General features: G+C 40.5%; 1 long non-coding RNA gene across 1 annotated transcript; it reads left to right on the forward strand.

The window, feature by feature from the left end:
• Positions 1 to 5,395: 5,395 nt before the first annotated feature.
• LOC117517889 lies at positions 5,396 to 6,010 on the forward strand. The gene is made up of 3 exons (XR_004562880.1): positions 5,396 to 5,448; positions 5,661 to 5,789; positions 5,916 to 6,010. It is a non-coding gene; the product is annotated as an uncharacterized LOC117517889 (long non-coding RNA).
• Positions 6,011 to 10,164: the final 4,154 nt, after the last annotated feature.

Consider the following 10,164-nt stretch of genomic DNA (forward strand, 5'->3'; position numbering starts at 1 on the left):
TTATCGTGGCCCTGTTCTGTGGAATGATCTCCCTGCATCAAGATTGGGTGTGGTGTCTACTTCTGCAACCCTCCTGTCATGTGCACCGGCAAAATGTCCTGTATATTCGTTTTGTAAATTGCTTTGTCAATTGTGTCAGTAGCATGGCCCAAGCAGAGGGTCGCCCCTTTGAGTCTGGTCTGCTTGAGGTTTATTCCTCAAATCATCAGAGGGAGTTTTTCCTTAGCAGATTGTCACCTGTGTGCTTGCTCTTGGGGTAATCAAACCTGGAGGCAGCTTTTGGTGCATCATAGAGCAGGTAGCTCAGTGGATTACTGGCCTACCAAAATGTAGACCTTGGTTCGACTCCCGCTCATGTGAGTAACTGGAGTTGGACTGGCGCCCCATACAGAAGGGGGTTCATCAGGGCCTGTACAGGACTGACTTGCTCCTTTGTGCTTTGATTTCGAGCCGTGCCTTCCCGCTTATGCAATGTATCGGAGAAATACTCTGACCAGTGAGTCCTGTACCACCAGAGGGTGGCACACTTATTTTGGCAGCAACAATCTCTGGTGTGGAAATTCACCGCCATCATGGGGATTTGCTGGTGGAACACCAGGATTTCTATGGTTATTTATTGTCCATTTGTGGTTCTTGTTGGCGTGTAAATTCAAACACAAGTGGCGTTGGTACTGTTAATAACAACGACCAGCGTCCTGAGCGTCAAACGCAGGAAACACTTTGCCACACAGAATAAACAAGATCCATCCGATATTTCTGATGTCTGCCAAGGGCTGACGAGGAGTCAAAATAACAGATATGTGATTCACATCATGACCCGGACTTTACTTGGATCTGGATTCCACAACACAGTGTAGTAACTATGGCTGTAACTATGGTAACTAGTATGGCTGATGCTGAGACCCTGATCCATGCATTCATCTCTTCTAGATTGGACTACTGTAATGTTCTATTTTCTGGTTTACTGCAGTCCAGCATTAGGGCTCTCCAGTTGGTTCAAAATGCTGCAGCCAGACTTTTGACACAAATCAGAAAGTTCGACCACATTACACCCATTTTGGCATCCCTTCACTGGCTTCCTGTCCCAGTGAGATCAGATTTTAAGGTTCTGCTACTAACCTATAAAATTATTCATGGGCTGGCACCTCCCTACCTAGCTGACCTAATTAAACCTTATGTACCGGCCCGGGCTTTAAGTTCTCAGGGTGCAGGACTACTTTGTGTCCCTAGGGTGAATAAGAAGTCTGCGGGTCACAGAGCTTTCTCTTATCGTGCCCCTGTTCTGTGGAATGATCTCCCTGCGTCAATAAAACAATCAGATTCTGTGCAGACTTTCAAGTCCAGACTTAAGATGCACTTAGTTTCCCTTTCATATGTTTAGCATACTGGTACAGTTTTGTTTTACGCTTTTTACTCTTTTAATTCATGTTATTAGTAATTGGAGCGTGCTGCGGCCTCAGCTTTACCTAAATTCTGGGTCTTTTAGTGAAGCTTAGGGCTAGCAGCCGGCGATCACCTTAGTATTTCTTCTGTTTTTCTTGTTGATTAATGCTGGCAAATTATACAGTATGTTTTTGTCTTTCTGATGCCTGATTCTGTTTTTTTTCTCTGTTTAAGGTGCAGCTCCATCCAGAGATGGGAGTTGTGTTTGTGCTGGCAACCCTCCTGTCCTGTACACCAACAGCAATTCTTGTATATTCGTCCGTGAATTGTTCTGTGAATTGTTTCTGTAATTTATGTTTGTAGCATGGCCCAAGCAGAGGGTCACCCCTTTGAGTCTGGTCTGCTTGAGGTTTCTTCCTTAGAGGCAGTTTTTCCTTACCACTGTTGCTCTGGGGGTTGGTAAGGTTAGACCTTACCTGTGTGAAGCGCCTTGAGACAACTCTGTTGTGATTTGGTGCTATATAAAGGAAAATAAATTGAAAAATTGAAAAATTAACTGCACACTGATCCAGAACCATCCGACTGATGAGGATTTTGCAATCTGATATTTAATTCACAAGCTGAAACAAAATAGTGTCCTCCTGATCTTGGTTTTACATCGTGATGTCGTATCCGTGAAATAGTTTTGACGTAATCCTTAAAAGTCTACAAAGTGAAATCTTGATCCAGAATTTGGATCCGGACCCAGATCACCTCCAAAATTTAATGGAGTCTTCCAAAGCCTAACACCAATGTGTGGTGAAAATTTGGTGATAATCTGTTAAGTAGTTTTGATGTAATCCAAAATCTGACAAAGTGAAGCGTACAAATTGAAATCCTCATGCAGAATCTGGATCTGGATTACCTCCAAAATTCAGTGGCGTCTTCCATGACTGAATATCTATCTGTGGTGAAAATGTAGTCAAAATCGGTGAAGTAGTTTTGACGTAATCCTGCTAACAGACAAATAAATAAATGCCGCTGATTTTATTACGTCCTTGGCGGAGGTAATAAGTACTTACATACATGAGGCGGAAAGGTCGAGATAATTCACGTTATGAATGACAGGAACCGAAGGACTAAATAAATAAATAAAAATAAATTAGAAGTTTGGCTCCTACGAGCAGCTGAAGAACATATTTACTGGATCAAATAACCACGTGAGGCAGGTTTCTGTGCTTATTGGGCCCCCTGCCTCAGAACCAATTGGCTCTGGTCCTGTAAAAAAGGATCCAGAAGCTCCTGGGGGCTTGTCTGATTAGCTGAGTTCAACTTGGAGACACGTGTCTCAGTTTATGGACGTGCTGATTCAGATTATCCCATCCTGTGTCCCCGCTGAGGTAATGGCAGCGTCAATGCTCGGCCTTGACCTCCGGCGCATTAAGACCCATTAATTCCAGACCTTGGCCAGGCTCCTGGACGCCGTCACAGTTCAAAACCTTCATTATCGCAAAATAAATAAACAAATAAAGAACTGAGGCATGTGGAATTTTACTTTTGAAGTGAGTTTTAAAATAATTTGGTTGCTTTGTGTTGCAACATTACTTTATGAATCTAATTAAAATTTAGACAATGAAAATGTCATTAGCAGATTTTATATATATATATATATATATATATATATATATATATATATATATATATATATACATATATATATATATATATATATGCACAGTGAGGAAAATAAGTATTTGATCACCCTGCGGTTTTGCAAGTTCTCCCACTTAGAAATCATGGTGGGGTCTGAAATTTTCATCTTAGGTGCATGTCCACTGTTAGAGACATAATCTAAAAAAAAAAAAATTAAAAAAATCCGGAAATCACAATGTTTGATTTTTTAATAATTTATTTGTATGTTACTGCTGCAAATAAGTATTTGAACACCTGTGAAAATCAATGTTAATATTTGGTACAGTAGCCTTTGTTTGCAATTACAGAGGTCAAACGTTTCCTGTAGTTTTTCACCAGGTTTTCACACACTGCAGCAGGGATTTTGGTCCACGCCTCCATACAGATCTTCTCCAAATCTTTCAGGTTTGGAGTTTCAGCTCCCTCCAAAGATTTTCTATTGAGTTCAGGTCTGGAGACTGGCCAGGCCACTCCAGGACCTTGAAATGCTTCTTACAGAGCTCCTCCTTAGTTGCCCTGGCTGTGTGTTTGGGGTCATTGTCATGCTGGAAAACCCAGCCATGACCCATCTTCAATGCTCTTACTGAGGGAAGGAGGTTGTTTGCCAAAATCTCGCAATACATGACCCCATCCATCCTCCCTTCAATACGGTGCAGTTGTCCTGTCCCCTTTGCAGAAGAGCACCCCCAGAGTAGGATGTTTCCACCCCCATGCTTCACGGTTGGGATGGTTTTCTTGGGGTTGTTCTCATCCTCTAAACACGGTAAGTGGAGTTGATTCCAAAAAGCTCTATTCTGGTCTCATCTGACCACATGACCTTCTCCCATGCCTCCTCTGGATCATCCAGATGGTCACTGTTGAACTTCAAATGAGCCTGGACATGTGCTGGCTTGAGCAGGGGGGCCTTGCTGCCCTGCAGGATTTTAAACCATGACAGCATCATGTGTTACTAATGTAATCTTTGTGACTGTGGTCCCAGCTCTCTTCAGGTCATTGACCAGGTCCTCCTGTGTAGTTCTGAGCTTTCTCAGAATCATTCTTACCCCAAAAAGTGAGATCTTGCATGGAATCCCAGACCGAGGGAGATTGACAGTCATCTTGTGTTTCTTCCACTTTCGAATAAATAATCATAACAGTTGTTGTCTTCTACCAAGCTGCTTGCCTGTTGTCCTGTAGTCCATCCCAGCCTTGTGCAGGTCTACAGTTTTGTCCCTGGTGTCCTTAGACAGCTCTTTGGTCTTGGCTATGGTGGACATGTTGGAGTGTGATTGATTGAGTGTGTGAACAGGTGTCTTTTATACAGGTAACAAGTTCAAACAGGTGCAATTAATACAGGTAAAGAGTGCAGAATAAGAGGGCTTCTTAAAAAAAATTAACAGGTCTGTGTGAGCCAGAATTCTTACTGGTTGGTCGGTGTTCAAATACTTATTTGCAGCAGTAACATACAAATAAATTATTAAAAAAAATCATACATTGTGATTTCCGGATTTTTTTAGATTGTCTCTCACAGTGGACATGCACCTAAGATGAAAATTTCAGACCCCTCCATGATTTCTAAGTGGGAGAACTTGCAAAACCACAGGGTGTTCAAATACTTATTTTACTCATTGTGTATATATATATATATATATATACCCCAGTCCCCACAAATCAGTAATACAAAGTGTTGGGAATCACTCAAGTACACCCTTATGTTGAATACAAATGAAACTGGTCAGGTGGTTCTTAAGATATGCTAACAATGGTGGCAATGACAATATCTTGAATATCTTTCTGTGACCTTGAAATTGACCCCAAAGTCACTGTAATCAATTGGTGTCGAGGGATCATTCAAGTACACCCTTCTGCTAATTATGAACTAAATTGGTCAACTGGTTCTTGAGATAAGGCACTAAAAAGCGAAGACGCGACCAATATAACGTAAGCTGCAGTAACAGGTTCTGTCAGTAGAGGGTGCACTAATAGTCATTCTCAAAAATCGTGAGACGTTTTAAAGTGTTCCAGTGTTTTTAAATGGTCAGAGAACTTGACCCAGGTTAAAAAGTCTGTCCAGGTAGGGGTATGGAGCTCAAAAGTGACCGCCCACCTCGAAGAGCCGACTGGTGCCGGAAGTAAATTTCTCCATTCATTTTGGCCATAGGCGTTCCTAAAAATGCTAATATTAAGCATATACAGATACGTGAAGGGCTAATCAGCTACGTGGGTACTCGTGACCAAAACGGCTATCATTTAAATTTAAAAATAAGTTCGAAACATTAAAAAAAAAAAAGGCCAAGGTACAACACTGTGTACATATTTCACTTCCTGGTTTCAAAAACTACGCATCCCAGAAGTCATTGCAGCGTAAACAATTGCGCCAGCAGGAGTGCGTTGTTGCGGGTAAAGAGTGCAAAAGTAGGTTTTAAAGTAGTGTTTATTTGATATTTTACTATTAAATACTTAGCAAAGTATGTGAAATTAATTAGATATGACTCGCTTAATATATATTTCTTAGAAAGACGTGGTTTCGCGTTATCTACCGATAAGAATGAAAAGATCATAATTAACTTGTTTCTAAGATTGTAATGTGATATATGTTAATTATTATTATTATTATTTTTTTTTAGATATTTGAATAGGAATATGGTGCAGTGTTATGCTCCTGGCTGCCAGCACCGCTCGGATACTTCTGTGTACAAATTCCATCGTTTTCCAACGGACAGAAGTACTAAGTTTCGGTGGATGAGGTACATAAGGTAAATATGTAAATTACTTTCAAATTTTTGCTCATAATGGACAATAAAGTTGTGATAAAAAAAAAAAATCAAATGTGTAATAAACAAAGTAAATGTTATGTTTCTATAATATCCTTCTTTACATAGACGGGCAGACAAAGCTCCAGATGCTAACTCAAGAATATGTTCATGCCATTTCACCAATGGTCTTAAGAAAGGACCAACACATTTTCAAAACCGAAAAAGTCCCAGACCAGAGCAGAGCCAGAGGAGCAGACCATAGAGAGCCTGCCTGCCCATTCTTGTTCATGTGCCAGGTTCTCAGCAGCCGCTCTTGATGAAAAGGTCTTGAGGATGGAAACTGGTTTACCTCACAGACAAATTTTTAATATCTTTGTTAATACATGCATACATGGATACATCCATAGATTTAGATCATCTATTATTTACTTTTATAAATGGAATATTGTGCGTTTACCTTTTGAAGACAAAATTTTAATGATGTTAATGAAAATCTGACATAACTACACTAACCTGCATCTTGCCCAACTTTTTCATTGCAGTGCTACATGTGTAAGTAATGTTGTCCTGACTTTTATTTATGTTGCTCATCAGCTGTGGTTCAAGGATATAATGTCAAGTGTGCCCAGTTGTGAAAAAAACCAACAAAGCCTTCCATCCTCATTTCGTCATTTTCCAAACTGCAGAATGATCATTGATTGCACAGACATTAAAATTGATGCTCCATCCTCAATGGACTTGCAAAAGCAGACTTACTCTGCATACAGGGGAATGCACAGTTTCAAAGTTTTAATCGGTGTGGCTCCAAATGCTGTAATAACGTTTTGCAGCAAGTTGTATCCGGGTTCTACCTCTGACAAAAGCATTGTGTCTGACTGTGGGATTCTCAAAGTTTTCAAGTCTGGTGACACAATCCTTGCAGATAAAGGATTTTTGATATCTGACATTTTGCCTCAAGGTGTGACATTAAACATCCCCCCATTTTTACATCATGGAAAGCTGACAGAAGCTGAGGTCCAACTGACAAAAGGAAATTGCACGTGCAAGAGTGCATGTTGAACTGGCCAATGCTCGTCTAAAGGACTTTAAAATCCTAAACAGCATACCTCACACCTTGCGGAGCCATGCAAATGTAGTAGTGCAACTTTGCTGTGCCTTAGTTAATCTCCAGAACCCACTTATTAGGGAAGTCAGTGTAAATATCAGTGATTAGACTGATTTGTTTTTTGGGGCTAACCTCACATTGTTGTGTAATCTCTCAGTGTTTATCAGTTATGAATATGACCAATTTCAGTTTGATGTAGAAACACATTAAAATTGTTTTATTGCTTTCAGATGCATGTCTTAAAATGTTGGAATATTTAAACAACAGTTGGGGAAAGTAACTAAGTACAAAAGTAAAAGCGCTGTACTTAAACTATTTACATATGTGCACTTTACAGTGGATATGTTTTACTTTTTCTTCACTACACTTGAGAGCACTAAATGTTTTTTCTACTCAATTACCTTTTTAAATGACACTGAAAAGTATTGTTTTACAGTTTGGGACCAGATAAATGAGAGTCATTTTCAACATATTAAATTTTGATCAAACAAATACCTACTCATTTATTACAAAAATAGGTAATCAATTTGATCACCAAAACAGCACAATTTAAAGTGTACAATACTTTTACTCTTGTACTTAAGTACATTTTTAACAATTTCCTTTAAACTTGTCCTTGACTTTCTTCAACTGTATCTGTGCCTTTACTTAACAAAGTTGAGTATTTCATCCACTACTGAACATAAAAACATAAAACTGGTAGATAACACAAGATATCAACAGTTATTAATAGTAATTCATAAAAGCAAGGGCAAAATATGGGTATGGAAGAAGGCTTCTAGGACAGGCACATTTTCCTGCCAAGCTTCATCCCGAGGGATTTAAATGATAAGACACTCCTTTGTGGTCCACACACTGAAGAAGCAAGTGTCCCAACCAGTGATGTGCAGTTGACCTTGAACATGATGCCGGTATGGGTGCTCTTTTTTTTAAATGAAATGCACCTGCTTCATCCTGGTACAAATAAAAAGAATTGTCCCTTACTGCCTCCTCCATTGTATTGTCCCTCCACTTGTAGGGGCACTTCACCTCTAAAAGAAGCACCGAGGATACCAGACCCAGACAGCCACAAACCAGATGGACACATGTCTTCCCACTCCCTCCTCAAAAGCTTTTATGCCATTTTGTTCATGGGCATTTCCCCATTCGATGGCATGCACCCCTTGAAGGTTCTGCATAGCTGTCAACTTCTTGATTAGAGATGGGGTGACTCTTTTGGAATTTAAAATCAATCCAAAATTACTCGCAGTCAAGCGACCCTTCCTTAATTCATGCCACAATTTATTCTCTTTTTGGCCTACAGTCGCTTCCTGCGTTTCTTTTATTTGATATGGCAACAACTGCAGCGCAGAAAGGACAGCATCACTGCCCAGGTGCTTGTTGGTGTTAACGATGCACTCAACTGACAGCTCAAGCAGCGGATGATGCTTGACTTGAGGTTCAGGGGCTAGCAGCCAGGAAATCCCAGTAAACTGACCCTGAAACTGATTCAAGAGCCACCGGTGGTCATCTTGGCTCGGTGTGCTGGTGAGTAACGGGCACCTTAGCTGGAAAAAGTTCCTCTACAGGTTTCACAATGGTGCCAGTGCTGGGTTTTTTCCACTTGCAGGCAACATCTGTGGAACTCACATTATGTATTGCCCACACCAGCAGGGCTGCGGCATGGCTACATTTGATTCCCCTGGGACATTCACCAGTGGCTTCCCTGATCTTTCCTTGGTCTTCCATGAGGATCTGCAGTATAAAATATGCATAACACCATCACAATAAATCAATGAAATATATAAATGAAATAGTCCAGTTTAATGTATTTGTTTATTTAAACAGGGATCATGTGTAAACACAATCAAAAAAGATTAAATGCTTTACACCAAATTTAGCTAAAGATTATTTTCATCTGCAGTCCCTGGGCACATTTTACAAACATTAAATTAGCATATTAAAATACATTCAAATATCTATTCTTCACAGTCAAACCAGGGTCTCTCCTACTCAGTCATAAAAAATCACGTCAAATTCCAAATCTCAACATACTTAATACTTGAATTTAATACTCAGCAATGCTAACATACCCTGCAAACTCACCATAACTTTATAAGCCTTGTCCTTCATGCTGGCTTTTACAGACCCCCAAATCTGACCCTCTGAGTAGTTGCACTCCAACACATGTCCAGATTTGTAATGATTCTCACCCCTTTTCACACTTTTACTGTCATCTTTGAAAAAAAACATAAATTCTGAGAGAGATGCCATGCTGTCGTTTTATGCAAATGACTGCTAAAATATTAAAAACCAAAAACACATTTCGCGGGGGAGGAATGCTGGCCACGCTTCACCAATCAGATGCGATGCTGTGGGATCACATGACAGTGGAGGCTGCTGGGTAATGTAGTACGCTGGCGATGAAAATGTATTTTCTTCTAAACGAGTTTGAGATCCTACATACCTTTGTCGTATATACATGCGTTTAATATCACTTTGTTGCGACGTAGCTAGTTACAAATCAAGATGGCGTAATTTAGCAGTTACTGAGGTTTTTTGTAATCCCTATGGCGAAAATGAATGGAAAATTTACTTCCGGAACCAGAGTGGGTGGTCACTGTTGAGCTCCATTAGTAGTGTTAAAGGTATTGTTATGAATAGTGGTAGTGTTAAGGATATTGTTATGAGTAGTGGTAGTGTTCAGGTTATTAACCTCATCTAAATTCTGGGTCTGTTAGTGAAGCTTGGGGCTCGCAGCCAGCGATCACCTGAGTAATTTCTCTGCTTTCCTGTCGATTTACTGCTGGTGAATTATACTTTTAGCGTAGTTTTTCCGGCCGATTCTGCTCTTTTTTTCCCCCTCTGTCCAAGGTATGTATAACATCGTTTAGGATTGCAGGATGGACCACTACAAACCACAGGGTGCCGGACTGCCTGTAGCAGGCCTGTAGCTGTGCAGTCTGCCTTTGGCATGTACAGTGTTGCAGGAACCGACCCACTGACAACGAAGCCCAGATGAACCCTGCCTGTGGTGCAAACACCTGCGTGGACTTCTCATCAAATGAATCTTTTTTTTTGTCCTTTTTAAAAGTTGTGTTGTTTGATTGCCTATTTCTTCAGCTTGGTTAAAATCTTTGTAAAACCTGATGACCAACCGGACTCGGATGGCGGCCTCCTGTCCTCTCCGTTGGCCGTTTTTTTGTGGTTCTGGTTGTTTGTACTCCTTCTGGCCGCTCTCCAAACTGGGACTTTGGGAGGATGAGCGAGTCTAAACACGGCTGGCTTTCC

This window comes from Thalassophryne amazonica, chromosome 9 (genome assembly GCF_902500255.1).
Source record: "Thalassophryne amazonica chromosome 9, fThaAma1.1, whole genome shotgun sequence".
Classification (NCBI taxonomy): domain Eukaryota; kingdom Metazoa; phylum Chordata; class Actinopteri; order Batrachoidiformes; family Batrachoididae; genus Thalassophryne; species Thalassophryne amazonica.